The 18,999-nt window shown below is 40.3% G+C and overlaps 1 protein-coding gene and 1 long non-coding RNA gene across 3 annotated transcripts in view; one reads left to right on the forward strand and one right to left on the reverse strand.

Moving 5' to 3' along the window:
• LOC147359629 (uncharacterized) overlaps nt 1–18,999 on the reverse strand; it is a 675,420-nt gene that overhangs the window by 191,871 nt on the left and 464,550 nt on the right. The gene's annotated exons all lie outside the window — the stretch shown is intronic.
• Nucleotides 583–5,341, forward strand: LOC147359631 (uncharacterized). The gene is made up of 2 exons (XR_015141074.1): nt 583–710; nt 5,288–5,341. It is a non-coding gene; the product is annotated as an uncharacterized LOC147359631 (long non-coding RNA).

The raw sequence follows: 18,999 nt of genomic DNA on the forward strand, positions 1-18,999 counted from the left end.
CAGAGGAGCCTGGTGGACCATAGTCCACGGGATTGCAGAGTCAGATATGACTGAGAGGCTAAGACTTTCACTTTCTTTTCAAAATAGGAGAGAAAGCTTCCAGATAGACAAGGCAGGGAATGGTGTGTCAGAAAGAAGAATTAATATGTGTATAACACTAGAAGAATTGTCAAGTTGCCTCACAGAAGAGGGGTGTTAGGTACAGGAGTCTAGAAGACGTTGGAAGAAACCCAAAGATCAGATCATGAAGGATTTGGGGTAGTCTTTGGACTTTATCATGTAGCTCCGGGCTTCTTGAACCATCTATGGCAAGAGGCAGTTGTTGGTTTTTATTCCCCAATATGTCACAGGCCAAAAGGAGGATGGGGTTTGTGATTCATCACGTGGGTTCGGAAGCATCCTGTATTTACCCTGTTCAGTGACACAAGTCCACTCATCACACGCTCAGATATCATGGCGATGCCAAATGTTTATAGTCTGCAAATGCTTGCTCTCCGTTTCTGCACTTACTTATCATGAACAGACTGGCTGCCCCTGCCTCTGGGCCACATTTGAATGGCACAGTTGAGGATGAGAAACCACCAGGAATGATGTCAGCAGGGAAATGCTTCAATCAAATGTGCGTCCTGGGAATGTCACGCTGGCAGCAAGGTGGAGAAAGACTTACTGAGTCAGGAGATGAGGCAGGAAACGGGTGCAGAGAAGAGATGGTAAGGATCTGAACTGGGGTCATGCCTATCCTAATGGGGAACAGATCATGCGTTTAAGAACCATTTCCGAGACAAAAATGCCAGGACTTGATGTTGGAAATATGAGATGAGGCAGAGGAAGATTTAGAGATTTCTGAAAAAACTAGGAGTGTTGAGATCCAGTTAAGAGTTTTGAGCTTTAAACTTGAGAGGGGATCCTGAAGACTGTCCCAGGGAAGAGGATGTGTGTATTCAGTCGTGTCTGACTCTGTGAGACCCCATGGACTGTAGCCTGCCAGGCTCCTCTGTCTGTGGGATTTTCCAGGTGAGAATACTGGAGTGGGCTGCCATTTCCTCCTCCAGAGGCTCTTCCTGACCCAGGGATCAAACTCATGCCTCCTTCACTGCAGTATGATTCTTTACCACTAAGCCACCCGGGAAGAAGACAGCGTCACTAAATAAGGGAACGGAGTTTTTCTTAGGCCAAAACAAAGATAACACTCAAACTTTGAGAATAAGAACCAGCACTAAGCAGCCAAATTGGCCTAAACATATACACACATACACACACACATATACATACATACGTAAAATTTAGACTTTGTTGCAGCAATGCTGTTTCCCAGCAGAACATTCCTCTGCTCTAAAGTCATGAACAAAATTACAGATTTCTCACTGTAACCAGATCCCAACTTCCTGTTTGAAAGCTTCCTATCTTTCCACAGACTCAAAAACAAGCTCCAGCTGGCCTGATAAAATTACAATTGCTCTTTAGGTGCAAAGAGTCACCGTTTTTGCTGTGCTGCACAGAATGGAGTTTTGCTGCTGTGATTCATTGAGCAATTTGCTGGAGACTTGGGGGTGGGGGAACTTGTAACCCAGGACACTAGCTTTGTGTCTCCTATTTGTTACCTAATGATGGGGAGAAAGAATTCTGGTCTTTCCAGTTTGCTGGGCTTCCCTGGTGGCTCAAACACTAAAAAAAAATCTGCCTGCAGTACGAAAGACCTGGGTTTGATCCCTGGTTTGGGAAGATCCCCTGCAGAAGGAAATGGCAACCTACTCCAGCATTCTTGCCTGGAAAAAATCTTGGACAGAGAAGCCTGGTGGGCTACAGTCCATGGGGTCACAAAGAGTCGGACACGACTGAGCGACTAACACACACTTCCAGTTTGCTAGTACATGCTCAACTCTCCCACCCGTTTACACCTCTATAGTCCACACAGCTCAGATGTTCTGCCCACTCGCTAGTTTCCAAATGCATGTGTTTCTTTCCTATGATAACTCCCAGGCTCCCAACCCTATTGCCAATATAAGGCCTGTTTTAGACAGACTGAAGAGGGCTAGCTTGAACTTCCAGTGCTATGATGAATAAGAATGGTGAGAATAGGTATCTTTGCCTTGTTCCTGATCTTAATGGTGAAAGTATTCAGTCTTTCACTTTTAAAATAATATTAGTGACAGGGTTTTTGGTGCATTTTATTTATCAAATTAAAGTAATTCTCCTCTATTCCTAATTTGCTGAGAATTTTTATCATAAATAAGTATTGGATTTTGTCAAATGCTTTTTCTGCATCAATTGATAAGATCGTATGATTTTCTTCTATAGTCTATGGACATATTGAATTACATTAATTGATGTTTGACTATTGAACCAGACCTTACATACCCAGAATACATTGGAGTTGGCCATGACATGTAATTCTTTTTATCCATTGCTGGATTCAGTTTACTGATATTTCACTAAAGATTTTTGTATCTCAATTTATGAGAAATATTCGTATGCAGTTTTCCTTTTCTTGTACAGTCCTTTATCTGGTTTAATATTTATCATAGTAATACCACATAAAAACACGTTGAGAAGGGTTTCTTTCTATTCTATTTTTCTGGAAGGGATTATGTAAACTTGGTATTAATTCTTCTTTAAATGTTTGGCAAATTTGTTTACTGAAACTGGGCATGGAGATTTCTTTGGGGGGAGCCTTATATTACAAATTGGAGTTTCCCAGGTGGTGTGAGTGGTAAAGAACCTGCCTGCCAATGCAGGAGACATAAGAGACGTGGGTTCGATCTCTGGGTTGGGAATATCCCCTGGAGGAGGGCATGGCAACCCACTCCAATATTCTTGCCTGGAGAATCTCCATAGACACAGGAGCCTGGCAGGCTATAGTCCCTAGGGTCTCAAAGAATCGGACACAACTGAAGCAACTTAGCACACACATATTACAAATTAAAATTTTTTAGTGGTTATAGGAACCTTTACCAGCCTATTAAATCTTGACTGAATGGTGGTAGTTTGTGGGTTTTAAGGAGTTAGTCCATTTCTTTAATGTTGTCAAACTTATAAGCACAAAGTTGCGTTATTCTCCTATTATCCTTTTAATGGCTGCAGGATCTATAGTAATATCCTCTGTTTTATGCCTGATGTTGCTGATTTATGTGTTTTCATCTTGTATCTTTGTCAGTCCTGATAAAGGTTTTATAGCTTTATTGAAGAAACCAGCTTTTTGTTTCACTGATTTTCCTGTATTGTCTTCCTGTTTTGAATGGTATTTATTTCTGCTCTTATCTTTGATACTTTATTTTTCCCTCTTGCTTTGTGTTTATACTGCTCTTGTTTTTCTAGGTTTTTATTGATTTATTTTTGATAAGAATCCAGATTATTGATACCTATTATCATCTCTGATGTTTTAGGTACTATAAATTATCCTTTAAGCATGGCTTAAGATAGGCCTCACATATTTGGATATGTTGTATTTTTATTCAGTTCTGTGTATTCTTAAAAGAATTTTGCTTTGAGACTTCCTTTTTAATCCATGTGTTATTTAAAAGTGTGTGTCTTAATTTCTAAGTATTTTGAGATTTTTCCTACTGTTGTTTACTGTTGATGAGTTTTAGTTTGACTCCATTATGATTAAATAATACACCCTGTATGATTTCAGGTCTTTAACATTTGTTGAGGCTTGTTTTATGGCCTGCCATATATATGTGTACTGGTGCTAGGTCACTTCAGTCGTATCCAACTCTTTGTGACCCCATAGACTGTAGCCCGTCAGGCTCCTCTGTGCATGGGATTCTCCAGCAAGAATACTGGAGTGGATGGCCACGCCCTTCTCCAGGGGATCTTCCTGACCCAGGGATCGAACCCACATCTCTTACGTCTCCTGCATGGGTTCTTTTACCATTAGCGACACCTAGGATGCCTGTACATATATATATATATATATATACACACAGTAAATATATAAATATTAGTAAAATCAAAAGCAACTAGATAAACTATATATGATACTCTGTTTTCATTTAAGATATTATTATCATCAATGTTTCAGTTGATATATGTCTGTATAACTGGATTTTTTTTAATGCTTTTGGTTGCAAGAGTTACACGCTGAATGGAAACTAACTTTAAGCAGCAAAGTCCGAGTTAAAAAGTTCACATAACTGAGAAGTTTCAGGATGGACATTCTACTTTTGGACGTAGCCGAATCAAAGGAGAGAAAAGTCATTCTCTCTTGCTTTTTCTCCTTTGTCCCACCTCTATTTTCTCTATTAACTTTATTCTCACTCATACTTTTTCCACACAGTGTCTAATATTGCTACCCACATTTCTTCACATGATCTAGCTATTTCAGATAATCTAGATAGCTTATTATTTCAGATAATCTCCCCCTCGCCCGCCCACAATGGCTTCAGGGAAACATCCGAGGGTGGCTCTGATTTGCTGGGGCCTGTGTCATGTCTTCATGCCTCAGTCAGTCACTGTGGCCAGGGAAGAGATACCCTAATTGAGCAGATTGGATTGCGGTCTGACTCGATGTGCCATATGATTGACCAGCTCAGAAAGAGTAGAGTGGTGGTGGTGGGAAAAACAGTGGTGGGTAAAGAGCAACCCAAATCTTCTACAGCATCCTGAAGTCAAAAGATACTGTCACCCAAAATATATCTCCCCTTTTGTATACTTCAAGTAGAAATGATTTGAGTATGCTGCTGCTGCTGCTGCTAAGTCACTTCAGTCGTGTCCGATTCTGTGCCACCCCATAGACGGCAGCCCACCAGGCACCCCCCGTCCCTAGGATTCTCCAGGCAAGAACACTGGAGTGGGTTGCCATTTCCTTCTCCAGTGCATGAAAGTGAAAAGTGAAAGGGAAGTCACTCAGTCGTGTCCAACTCTTAGCGACCCCATGGACTGCAGCCCACCAGGCTCCTCCATCCATGGGATTTTCCAGGCAAGAGTACTGGAGTGGGGTGCCATCGCCTTCTCTGTGATTTGAGTATGTGATGAGGCGATAACAGTGTGAAACCAAAATGAATCCCCTTTTATATAGGCATCTTTAACAACCATATTTATTCTCTTGTGCATTGTTAAACAAGCAGAAATTAGTTGGTGCAAAAATCTTTGCCCCATGTGTTGAAAGATAAGTGAAAAATGTTAGTTGCTCAGTTGTGTCTGACTCTCTGCGACCCCATGGACTGTCGCCTGCCAGACTCCTCTGCCCATAGAATTCTCCAGGCAAAAATACTAGAGTGGATTGCCATTTCCTTTGCCAGGGGATCTTCCTGACCCAGGGATTGAACCTGTGTCTCCTGCATTACAGGCAAAGTCTTTCCCATCTGAGCCATCAGGCAAACCCAAACAAGCAGAAATTAGTGGATGCAAAAATCCCTGTGCCATGTGTTGAAAGGTAAGGATTATTTAAAAATATTTATTTACTAATTTGACTGCACCGGTTCCTGGTTGTGGCCTGTGGAATCTTAGGTTGGGACACTTGAACTCCTAGCTGTGGCCTGTGGGGTCCAGTTCCCTGACCAGGGATCGAACCCAGGCCCCTTGCCTTGGGAGCGCAGAGTCTTAGCCACTGGACCACGAGGGAGGTCCCAAAAGATAAGTTTAAAAATAGGCAGTAACAGGAAGATAGGACTTTAATGGCGGGTGGATGAATATACTGAAAGCACTGGAGAGGGCGTACCGCATGTCAGGAATGAAGTAGGTACGCGTGTGAACAGGCAGGAAGTCCATAGTAAGATGGAGTAAATTGGAAGTGGAATTGTTGAGAAGAAAAAAAAAAGTTGAAAAAATTCAGAAAAGGAACAGAATACCAGTTAACATTTATATGAGAAGTCGTGAAAGACCACACAAGTACAAATGCAAAAACGGTGGCAAAGAGACCACTGCACCCGGGCAGCCTGAGCTTGCTTTCCCATTGCCGCACGAGCCTCCCCATCTTCTTTATTCCCCATATTCAGCCCTAATCTCACCTCTCCTGGCTTCAGCGTCTGCTCACAAACCTCCACTGTAGCACACACGCCCCTGTGTTGTAGTCACCTGTTTACGCGGCGCTCTCCACCTTCTTACTGTTTGCACACTTAGTCTTGAGCTCATAAGAAAGGCAGCATTGGGGTCTGAATAGGATTTGGAGAGGTAGAAAACATGAAGAGGTAATGATGTAAAAGCCAAGAGATAGGAAAAGCAAAAGCAAGTTTGCGGAAGATGAATACAGTGTTTTGGCCGAAGCAGAGCTGCCTTAAAAGATTAATCGTGTTGCGGATTTACCTGGTGGTCCAGTGGTTAATGGAGAAGGCAATGGCACCCCACTCCAGTACTCTTGCCTGGAAAATCCCATGGACGGAGGAGCCTGGTAGGCTGCAGTCCATGGGGTCGCTAAGAGTCGCATACGACTGAGCGACTTCACTTTTCACTTTTCACTTTCATGTATTGGAGAAGGAAATGGCAACCCACTCCAGTGTTCTTGCCTGGAGAATCCCAGGGACGGGGGAGCCTGGTGGGCTGCCGTCTATGGGGTCGCACAGAGTCGGACACGACTTAAGTGACTTAGCAGCAGTAGCAGCAGTAGCAGCAGCCAGTGGTTAAGACTCTGAGCTTCCAATGCAAAGGGCGTGTGTTCCATCCCTGGTCAGGGAACTGAGATCCCACATGCTGTGTGTCCTTCCCAAAAACCAAAAGCATCCACACAAACAACAATAATGAAAAAGATTAACAGGGATGTAATTGGGTAGAATTAGAACAGGAAAAAATTCAAGAAGTGAGGAGGCAAAAGAGAAGTTTGTTGGGGTTATCAGTCCATGGGGTCGCTAAGAGTCAGACATGACTGAGCAACTTCACTTTCACTTTTCACTTTCATGCATTGGAGAAGGAAATGGCAACCCACTCCAGTGTTCTTGCCTGGAGAATCCCAGGGACGGGGGAGCCTGGTGGGCTGCCGTCTGTGGGGTCGCACAGAGTCAGACATGACTGAAGCGACTTAGCAGCAGCAGGCATGAGTGGTAAGGGTCAGAACAAAAGGAGCCTTGGAGGGAAGGAAACAGGGAGTGCAGATGAAAGCCTTCAAAAGAGAAATCAGCAGGGCTTGGACAGATTAAATGACAGGTGAGTAAATGGAAGAAGACAGAATAACAGCAGTATTTTCACTTAAGTTGGTGTGGCATGTACGATGGCATTAAGAAGAGCGAAAGAAATATTTAGAAGGGCAATGATAGGTGTGAGTTTTTATGTTGAATATGAATTAATAGAGAAACATTTTAAGTAAAATGTCCGGGGCATTTAGAAAACTTAGATTGCTCTGGTCCACAGATGGAGTTGGAAGTCATCTGCATAGAGGACAGAACTGAAGGAGGTCTTTATTTTCCAGAGATTTAAAGTGGAAAGATCATTTAAATAACTTTGTAAAGAACAAGGCTACATACCTGTAAATAGTGGAAAAACTTAAAAGGGAAAAAGTAATTACAGTTATTTGCATCTTATATTTTAAAAAATGTCTATTCTAATTCCATCTGTCCACTAATTCCTAGAATGAGCAAAGAATTAATTTCTTATTGTCACTGTTTTGTATACCCAGTGAATCTGAGCACTAGTCTCTAGGAATCTGCACTCTGTCTTACTTTCTAAAAAATTGTGTAAATGTACATTTATTTTCTAATCTTTTTGTCATCACAAAGTTTAAAAAAAAATGATTGGTATATTGATTTGAGTTTTGTCTGGTCTTTTATGCACAAATTTCACACATGGTAAAAAAGTCAGTCTTGACTCTTCGACATGTAATGAAATTTTAAAGATTCTTTTAGCAAGCAATCTGAATGCAAGATTCTTTGACATTTTTTATTATTGTTTCCCTTGAACTATCTTTTTGATATTTTTTTAAAAAATGTGGTAAAAGACATGTAAGATAAGTGTATTAATACCATAAAAATGTGGTAAAAGACACCTAAGATAAGTGTATTAATACCATCAAAGCATTTTCACGTGTGCAGTTCAGTAGTGTTAATTATACTCACGTTGTCATGCAACCAATCTTCAGAAATCTATAGTCGTGCAAAACTGAAATTCCATCACCATTAAACAACAATTCTCCATGTCTCCTTTCCCCTAGCTCCTAGAAACCACCACTGTGACATTTTCTTTTCTTTCTTTCTTACCTATTTATTTATTTATTACTGTTTAACCATAGTACAAGGCATGTGCGATCTTAGTTCCCTGACCAGGGGTTGAATCCATGCTCCCTGCAGTGGAAGGGCAGAGTCTTAACCATTGGACTGCTAGGGAAGTTCCCATTATATTTTCTGTTTCTCTGAGTTTGAGTACCTAGATACTTGCTGTAAATGTAATCAAACACACAGTATTTGTCTTTTTGTTACTCGATTGCTGCTGCTAAGTCACTTCAGTCATGTCCGACTCTGTGCAACCCCATAGATAGCAGCCCACCAGGCTCCCCTGTCCCTGGGATTCTCCAGGCAAGAATACTGGAGTGGGTTGTCATTTCCTTCTCCAATGCGTGAAAGTGAAAAGTGAAAGCGAAGTTGCTCAGTCGTGTCCGATTCTTAGCGACCCCTTGGGCTGTAGTGCACCAGGCTCCTCCATCCCTGGGATTGTCCAGGCTAGAGTACTGGACTGGGTTGCCATTTCCTTCTCCGTGTTACTGGATTATTTTAGTATTCTGTCCTTTTGGTTTGTACAGGTTATAACACATGTCAGAACTTTCTTTTTATGGCGAATACTATTCTGTTATACGTTTGCATCAGATTTAGTCTATCCATTCATCTATCAGTGGACCTTTGGGTGGCTTCCACCTTTGGGCTTCTGTGAGTAGTGCTGCTAGGAACACGGGTGTACAAGCATCTCTTCAAGACCACGCTTTCAATTCTTCTGAGCATATTCCAAATGTAGACTTGGTGGACCATACAGAAATTAGTTTTTAATTTTTTGAGGAACCACCATGCTCTTTCATGGTGACTACACTGTTTTACATTCCTATAAATAGTGCAAAAGGGGAGTTGTCTGGTGGTCCAGTGGTTAGGAATCTGTCTGCCAGCACAGGGGACACGAGTTCAACCCCTGGTCTGGGGAGATTTCAGATTCTGTGGGGCAGTGAAGCCTGTGGCCACAGTTACTGGGCCTGTGTGCTCTAGAGCCCGTCCTCTGCACCTGCTGAGGCCACACACTGCATCCAGAGAGTTTCCTCCACTTGTGGCCACTGGAGAAAGCCCGCATCCAGCAGCAAAGACCCAGTGCCGCCATGAAGAAATACATTTGAACATAGTGCCCAGAGACTGCCGTTTTCAGCATCCCTGCCAACAGGTGTTCCTTTTTCTTTTATTTCTGTTTTCTTTTTATAGCAGCTACTTCAATGGGTATGAGCTGGATGTGTCACTGTGGTTTTGATTTGCATTTCCCTGTTGACTAGAGAAGTGGTACATCTTTTCGTGTGCCTATTGGCCATTCGTATATCTTCTTTGGAGAAACTTCTTTCAAATCCTTTACTCATTTTTTATTATGTTCTTTTTGTTTCTGTTGTTAAATCTTAGAAATTGCCCTTATATTCTGTATTTTAACTCATTGTCAGATACATGGTTTGCAAATGTTTCCTTCCATTCCTTGGGTTGTCTTTTCACTACTGATTGTGTCCTTGATGCACAAACGTGCATCCACGTTTGTGGATTGTAATTACAATAGTATATTTTACAATATTAATTGTACAATATTAATAATTACAATATTAATTATAATCCAATTAATCTCTTTTAATTTTGTTTGTCTGTGCTTTTGGTGTCATATCTTACGGAGTTCAGACCACGCTACACTAAAATATGACTCCTTGGCATATTTTATATTTTAAGTTGAAGGACTCTGAGAAAACAGCAGAAGTAGGAAGGTTACTTTGTCCCTCTGCTCACCCTTCACCCCTAAAGTAGGTCATAATACTCTTAAGTGAGAAGTGCTTTCCCTATAGAAGCAAAGGTGCGTCCTCATCTCCAAAGACAAAAGGATGCGAGAAAGACTCCAAATAGGCCTTGCTAAGTTTCCCCCAGTATACTACACTCCCCTCATGCTCCTTGGCCTGTTATATTTCTTCATGACTATCCATTCTTCATCAAATCTAGTGTGAAAACACTCAGGTTTCACTGTTTCTTCAGATCTTGGTTTTCTTATGAAGGCTCCCATGTTGCTTAAGACTTATGTTAATAAATTTATATGCTTTCTCCTATTACTCTGTCTTGGTCAATTTGATTTTCAGAGTTAGCCAAGGAATCAAAAAAGGTGTTGTAAAAAAAAAATTACCCCGAAATTTCTAAGAAATTACGATGAAATATGTCATGAAGCTTTTCTTCTTTGTTTTCTTCTAAGACTTTTCTAGATTGAGGTCTTGCATTTAGATCTTTGATCCATTTTCAGTTCTTTTTGTCTACAGTGTAAGGTAAGGGTACAATTTGTTCTTTTGCATGTGGATATCTAGTTTTTCCACAACTGTTTGTCCAAAGGGTTCCCCCGCCTCCATTGAATGGTCTTAGCTTCCTTATCAGGAATCATTTGGCTGTGATTGTGAGGGTTCATTTCTGGGCTCTCTGTTCTATTCCATTGTTCTGTCTGTATTTATACACATACCACACTGTTTTGATTACAATAGCATTGTGATAAACTTGAAATCAGAAAGTGTGAGACATTTAACCTTGTTCTTTTCCAAGATTGTTTTGGCTATTGAAGCTCTCAGCTTTACTGTTATGGCACAGTTATAAAGAGGACAAAACATAAAATTTGCAAAACATACGTGAGGATTCATCATTTTTTTTTCGAAGTCTCCTAATTTTTTGATATTCAAGTAATTTTCTGTAAAGTCTTTGAAGTCACCATTCTGTCATCAGCCTTGTAAATTTATCTTCATTTGGTCAGTAGAGTAACTCTTCCACACGAGCGCTTTTCTAAGTATCTGAACTGTTTTGACATCATGAAATCCTGCATCATTTGCAGGAAGTGCAGTTCTGTTCTGAAATAGATTTGCTCTTGTATTTCATAGTGAAAATAGTTGTTTACATGTACTAACCAGTGAATGCTACCTCACTTGCCTCAATGCATTAGGAGATCTTTGTGTTAAGTAGGGAGGGATGTGAAATGGAGACTAATTTTAATAAATTGTCAGTTGTGTAGTGAATATATTTTACAGAATTAAACTGTGAATTTGGGGTTTCTGATGTTAAATAATCAGATAAAGATAAGTTGTCACTGTTAAGTCCACGAGAATAGGTATGTTCTTCAGAGTAAAGTGCTTTGTGAGAAGTGGAAAGAAAACCAAAGTACACATGAGGCCCCTGACTTTAAGAGTTGAGGACAAAAACATTGAATGTTCCTGGGTGGGGGAATGAATTTTCAAAGAATTATGAGAAGAATTTTACTAATGAAAACAGATATTAAATAAAAATTCTCAGCTTAGTTTCTCAGGAAGACTGATTAGGGAGGAAAGAGAACTATGAGATGTGGTGTAATTCTCTAAGGAAAAAAGAGGACAAGAGGCTGATAGACAGAAAGGGAACTTGGGTTTCAATTTCTTTTCAAATGAGAGGTAAGAGATGTGTCTCCCATTGGGCTCACATTGTCACACATGTTCTTATTTTTGTGTGCAGATTTTTTGCAGAGAGACAGTTAGAGACCATACAAAGCTTCTCAGTTTTGAATTTATATTGAACACTACAGTCTCTCCATGTTTCCTGTCCCGTGAACTACTCCTGAAGGGCTTTTGTCACAGCTGGCATCCACCCACCTTGATGTTAGTTAGTAACAGCTGAGAGTATTTCCCCTTGGCTGCTACTGAGGCTAAGTCGCTTCAGTCATGTCCGACTCTGTGCGACCCGACCCCATAGATGGCAGCACACCAGGCTCTGCTGTCCCTGGGATTCTCCAGGCAAGAACACTGGAGTGGGTTGCCATTTCCTTCTCCAGTGAATGAAAGTGAAAAGTGAAAGTGAAGTCGCTCAGTCGTGTCCTGCTCTTCGCCACCCCATGGACGGCAGCCTACCAGGCTCCTCCGTCCATGGGATTTTCCAGGAAAGAGTACTGGATGGGTTGCCATTGACTGAACTGACTGAACTGAACTGAATCTAAGTTTTCCAAATGCCCCCTGACATTTTTACTTTAAACTGTTTCTCTATTAATTCAAATTCAACATAAAAATGTCAAACCTATCATTGCCCTTCTAAATATTACTTTCCCATTTCTCAATGTCATTGTACAGGCCACACCAACTTAAATGAAAATACTGGTGTCATTCTGTCTTCCATTTGCTCACCTGTCATTTAATGTGTCCAAGCCCTGCTGACTTGTCTTTTGAAGGCTATCTTTCATCTGGACTCCTTTTTCTTCCCTCCAAGTTTCACTCTTTCTGGCCCTTACCTCTTATGCCTAAGTGAGCACCATAAACTTCTCTTTTGCCTCCTCACTTCTTCAATTTTTTCCTGTTCTAAGTCCACCCAAATACATCCCTGTTAATCTTTACAGTTGTTGTTGTTGTTGTTTATGTGGGTGTTTTTTTTGGTGTGTTTTTGGCAATGTCACACAGCATGTGTGATCTTAGTTCCCTGACCAAGGATCGAATGCATGCCCTTTCCATTGGAAGCTCAGAGTCTTAACCACCGGACCACCAGGTAAATCCCCAACACTAAAATCTTTTAATGCAGCTCAGTTAGTTCAGTCACTCAGTCTAGTCCAACTCTTTGTGACCCTGTGGACTGCAGCATGCCAGGCTACCCTGCCCATCACAGGGAATATCCACTCCTGGAGTTTGCTCAAACTCAGTTCCATTGAGTTGGTGATGCCATCCAACTATCTTATCCTCTGTTGTCCCCTTCTCCTTCTGCCTTCAATCTTTCCCAGCATCAGGGTCTTTTCCAATAAGTCAGTTCTTCACATCAGGTAGCTAAAGTATTGGAGCTTCAGTTTCAGCATCAGGCCCTCCAAAGGATATTCAGGACTTATTTTCTTTAGGATTGACTGGCTGGATCTCCTTGCAGTCCAAGAGACTCTCAAGAGTCTCCTCCAACACCACAGTTCAAAAGCATCAATTCTTCGGATTAAAGATTTACTGAACATGGCCCAACCCATCAGAACAAGATCCAGTTTCCCCCTCAGTCAGTCTCTCCCCGGTCAGGAAGCTTCCATAAGCCTCGTATCCTTCTCCATCAGAGGGCAGACAGACTGAAAAACCACAGTCACAGGAAGTTAACCAATCTGATCTCACGGACCACAGCCTTGTCTGATTCAATGAAACTATGAGCCGTGCCATATAGGGCCACCCAAGATGAACGGGTCATGGTGGAAAGTTCTGACAAAATGTAGTCCACTGGAGAAGGGAATGGCAAACCACTTCAGTATTCTTGCCTTGAGAACCCCATGAACAGTATGAAAAGGCTAGCGTGTAAGATGAGTGCAATTGTGCAGTAGTTTGAATATTCTTTGGGATTGCCTTTCTCTGGGATTGATATTAAAACTGACTTTTTCCAGTCCTGTGTCCACTCTGAGTTTTTCAAATTTGCTGGCATATTGAGTGCAGCACTTTCACAGCATCATCTTTCAGGATTTGAAATAGCTCAGTGGAGTTCCATCACCTCCACTAGCTTTGTTCGTAGTGATGCTTCCTATGGCCCACTTGACTTCCCATTCGAGGATATCTGGCTCTAGGTGAGTCACCACACCATTGTTATCTGGATCACTGAGACATTTTTTGTATAGCTTTTCTGTGTCTTCTTGCCACTTCTTCTTAATATTCTGCTTCTGTTAGGTCCACATCGTTTCTGTCCTTAATTGTGCCCATCTTTGCATGACATTTTCCCTTGGTATCTCATTTTCTTGAAGAGTTCTCTCATGCAGCTCTGCTTTAGCCAAAACGCATTATTCATTCTTCTACAAACTTTTTTCCTTTTCCTATCTCTTGGCTTTTACTTCATTGCCTCCTCCATGTTTTCTATCTCTACAAATCCTATTCAGATCCCAAAGCTGCCTTTCTTGATGAGCTCAAGACTAAATGTTCTCTCCCCAGGAACACATGTTTGCCTACATCCCTCCGAAGGCAATTCTCCATGCATGTAAACCCAGAAGTAGGCGACCAGGATACTTCTTAATTGTATAATCATGTCGAATGTGCTCAGTGCATATAATGACAACAAACAGTTGTTATTTATTGAATACCTGCTAAACACTTTGTATTTACTAATAATAGCAACCATTTGTTGAGTTTTTCTTGTGTGCTACATCCTAGACACATTACATCAATGAGTCCACATAAAAGTTCTGGAACGTAGGCAGGATTATTAGCCCATTTTTTCCAGATGAGGAAACTAAGGTAGAGAGAAAACATACAGCCTAACAAAGAAAGTTGTTAGTAATAGTGGGCAGAGCTAGAATTCAAACCCAGACAGTCCAGCTTCTCAATCCACATTCTTGACCACTACCCTGTGTTAAATTATAATGTGTCATTTAATCCTACACTAACCCACAAGGATAAATATTAGCTTGCCCACTATGAAAATTAACAAAATGAAATCCAAAGAAGACACGAAATACCTTCAGTCACACATATGGTTAAGTGGTAATGTTCAACTTTATACCCAGGTCTGTCAGACTCCATTAAACATTATTTTATATGCTTATGCTCTTGAGATCAACACAACTATCTTAAAAGGTTACTATGGGATTTAAATAAGACCATGCATATGTTTTACAAATGCTAATACACTATACTGATGTTGGATTGAATTTCCTGTGAGCATACCCTTATGTCACCACCATACCTATTAAAATTAGGCATATAGTCTCTAAATTTTAATCCTATATGTCTATTGGTCTGTTCATTGGTCTTACAATCTAATAGCTCATGTATATGCATTACTATACTAATACATCTTCAGTCTGTCACATATTAACTAATTGTTCCTAAGCCAGTTTCTTATTCTATCTCTGCTTGAGCTTCCTAATTCTTTAAATGGGAACAATAGCATATATATTAGCTGTTGTGAGAGTTTAATTAATATAAGTAGAATATTTGTAACAGTACAGGGTACACAATAAAATGTATAAAACATCAATTATAATTATGATCATGTCTATAAGAAAATATATAAAAATAAACCTTAAAGAAATGAGAAAATATGAGCTAAACAAATTTTATTTTAGTGTATTGATTAATGATATGCAATTTTTTGCTTTTTGTAAAAGTATTACTAATATCACTAATTTTAGCAAAGAAGTATGATTGAACATATACCATGCTTTTTAAAGTCTGGATATAACATTTTGTGATACAGTGATTTGATGGCCTGGTGATTTTGATGATTTTGATGGCCAAAATTTATTTTGGTTTTTTATTTTAATGACAGTCTCCTTGAAAAATACACTTCACAAAGAAACACAGGTCCTTATGAAAAAGCTTATTCATATACAAGTCTTATTTTTGATCAATACATTCCATCTTATATAATGGTAATCTCTTTTTTTACAAATTAAAAGAAGGTATATAATGCTTATATTTTTACAGATGATCCTAAAACCTACCTAAAGTCTTCACATGGACAGGCTTTTAACAAATTAGAAAATTTATTTTCAAAGTATTATTAATATTGAAATATGAGGGTTTTACAGGTAAAATAAATCCGTCTTAATCTCAGGAACAAAAATCACATAGTGATGGAAGCATTCTTAAACATATGCTTTCAAAATTCTTTCTCCAAACCATGAATTTTCTTCAAAGGCCATTATTTTCTCATTTATTATCAAAAAGTATCACTTTCATTCAAAAAGATTGACAAAGTGGGTATCTTTTGTCAAAAAAAAAAAAAATGCTGCTAGATAACATATCACCAATACCTTTGTTTTTAGCTCATGATACAGCCGAGAAAGAGTTCAAACCAGGAGGGGGCATACTGTTTTTCCATTTTCTCGCTCTTCTTATTGGCTTGAATTATTAGGATCATCTTGACCAGCAGTTTCTTTGCAGAAAATATATTAAGTCACTTGTATATTTTAAGAGTGTTAATTTATCATCATCATATAGTGTAGAAATCCCTTTCACCAAGAACATGTAATCTACAACATGTCACTGTATGTTCAGAATGAGGTAGCTGCCACCAACTCTGAGTTACAGAGCTCCCATTCCTCTTGCTGGAGAAGGAAATGGCAACCCACTCCATTGTTCTTGCCTGGAGAATCCCAGGGACGGGGGAGCCTGGTGGGCTTCCGTCTATGGGGTCACACAGAGTCGGACACGACTGAAGTGACTTAGCAGCAGCAGCAGCATTCCTCTTGCAGACCATGTGACCCAGAATCATCCACCCTAGTGATTGAGTGATGGAGCCAGTATCAATCATATATTCAATACTAGCAAAGATTAGTGTATTTCTGTTTTCTCAAGATTAAAAACTAAATAGAAATTAAAGTTCTAATAACTAGTGGTTTGGTGGTTAAAAAAAAAATCTGTTTACCAATGCAGGAGACACCAGTTTGATCCCTTGATGAGCAAGATCCCCTGGAGAAGAAAATCACAAGCCACTCCAGTATTCTTGCCTGGGAAATCCAAGGGACAGAGGAGCCTGGCGGGCTATAGTCCATGGGGTTGCAAAGAGTCAGACCTGACTTAACAATTAAACAATAATAACAAAATCTTTTCTTCAGGCACCTTAAAGGACAGCCTTGCACATCCCTAGAACGTACAACCTTATTTTGGAAATGACAGTACTAAGCTGTGTCATGGCAACAGTGACAGCACATGGTCACCAAAGAATAACAGGATTCCTTTTTCCCCTCAGACCTCTATTCTTCCCTTTAAGGAGACTCAAGCACTCACAGCTCTCCTCTTTCTGTTCTTCACTATCCTTAGTATCAAACTCACATGTATTAACACACACACTTTTAAACTCCATTTCTCTCTTGTTTCACTCTTATCTCTCTCCCCATCCCCCATGAATGTTCCTATTTCCCACTTTTTTTTTTTTCCTTTATCTGTGAACTGAAAAATTACCGAACTCATCACATGGACCACAGCCTTGTCTAACTCAGTGAAACTATGAGCCATGCCATGTACGGCCACCCAAGATGGATGGGTCATGGTGGAGAGTTCTGACAAAATGTCTGCCACTGGAGGAGGGAATGGCAAACCACTTCTGAATTCTTGCCTTGAGAACCCCATGAACAGTATGAAAAGGCAAAAAGATACAAGACTGAAAGATAAACTCCCCAGGTCGGTAGGTGCCCAATATGCTACTGGAAGAGTGGAGATATAACTCCAGAAAGAGTGAAGAGACGATCCAAAGCGAAAAAAATGCCCAGTTGTGGATGTGACTGGTGATGGAAGTTAAGTCCGATGCTGCAAAGAAGAATATTGCATAGGAACCTGGAATGTTAGGTCCGTGAATCAAAATAAAATTGGAAGTGGTTAAACAGGAGATGGCAAGAGTGAATATCAGCATTTTAGGAATCAGGGAACTAAAATGGACTGGAATGGGAAAATTTAATTCAGATGACCATTATGTCTACTACTGTGGGTTAGACTCCCTTAGACGAAATGGAGTAGCCCTTATAGTCAACAAAAGAGTCCAAAATGCAGTACTAGGGTGCAATCTCAAAAATTACAGGATTATCTCTGTTTGTTTCCAAGGCAAGTTTATTTCAGTTCAGTGGTGTCCAACTATTTGTAACCCCATGGACTGCAGCACGCCAGGCTTCCCTGTCCATCCCCAACTTCTGGAGCTTGCTCAAACTCATGTTTATCAAGTTGATGATGCCATCCAACCATCTCATCCTCTGTTGTCCCTTTCTCCTCCTGCCTTTGATCTTTCCCAGGATCAGGGTCTTTTTCAATGAATCTTTTCCAAGGCAAACCATTCAATATCACAGTAATCCAAGTCTATGCTCCAAACACTAATGCCGAAGAAACTGAAGTTGAATGGTTCTATGATAACCTGCAAGACCTCTAGAACTAACACCAAAAAAAGATGTCCATTTCATCATGGGAGACTGGAATGCAAAATAGGAAGTCAAGAGATACCTGGAGTAACAGGCAAGTTTGGCCTTGGAGTTCAAAATGAAGCAGGGCAAAGGCTAATAGAGTTTTGCCAAGAGAAAGCACTGGTAAACACCCTCTTCCAACAACACAAGAGACAACTCTACACAGGGACATCACCAAATGGTCAATACTGAAATCAGATTGATTATATACATTTTTTTCGCCCAAAGATGGAGAAGCTCTATAGAGTCAGCAAAAATAAGACCGGGAGCGGACTGTGGCTCAGATCACGAACTCCTTATTGAAAAATTCAGACTTAAATTGAAGAAAGTAGGGAAAACCACTAGACTATTCAGGTATGACCTAAATCAAATCCCTTAGAATTACACAGTGGAAGTGACAAATCGATTCAAGGGATTAGATCTGATAGACAGAGTACCTGAAGAACTACAGACAGAGGTTCATGACATTGGACAGGAGGCAGTGATCAAGATCATCTTCAAGAAAAAGAAATGCAAAAAGGCAAAATGTTTGTCTGAGGAGGTCTTACAAACTGAGAAAAGAAGAGAAATGAAAGGCAAAGGAGAAAAGGAAAGCTATAGAAAGGAGAGATAAGAAAGCCTTCCTCAGTGATCAATGCAAAGAAATAAATGAAAACAATAGAATGGGAAGGACTAGAGATCCCTTCAAGAACATTAGACATACCAAGGAACATTTCATGCAAAGATGGGCACAATAAAGGGCAGAAATGGTATGGACCTAAAAGGAGAAGATATTGAGAAGAGGTGGCAAGAATACACAGAAAAATTGTATGAAAAAGGTCTTAATGACCCAGAAAACCATGATGGCATGATCACTCACCTAGAGCCAGACATCCTGGAACGCAAAGTCAAGTGGGCCTTAGGAAGCATTACTATGAACAAAGCTAGTGGAGGTGATGGAATTCCAGTTGAGCTATTGCAAATCCTAAAAGGTAATGCTGTGAAAGTGCTGCACTCAATATTCCAGCAATTTGCAAAACTCAGAGTGGCCAC

Source organism: Bos grunniens, chromosome 14 (assembly GCF_055505025.1).
Source record: "Bos grunniens cultivar Pamir isolate PY7600 chromosome 14, Bosgru_T2T1.0, whole genome shotgun sequence".
Classification (NCBI taxonomy): Eukaryota; Metazoa; Chordata; class Mammalia; order Artiodactyla; family Bovidae; genus Bos; species Bos grunniens.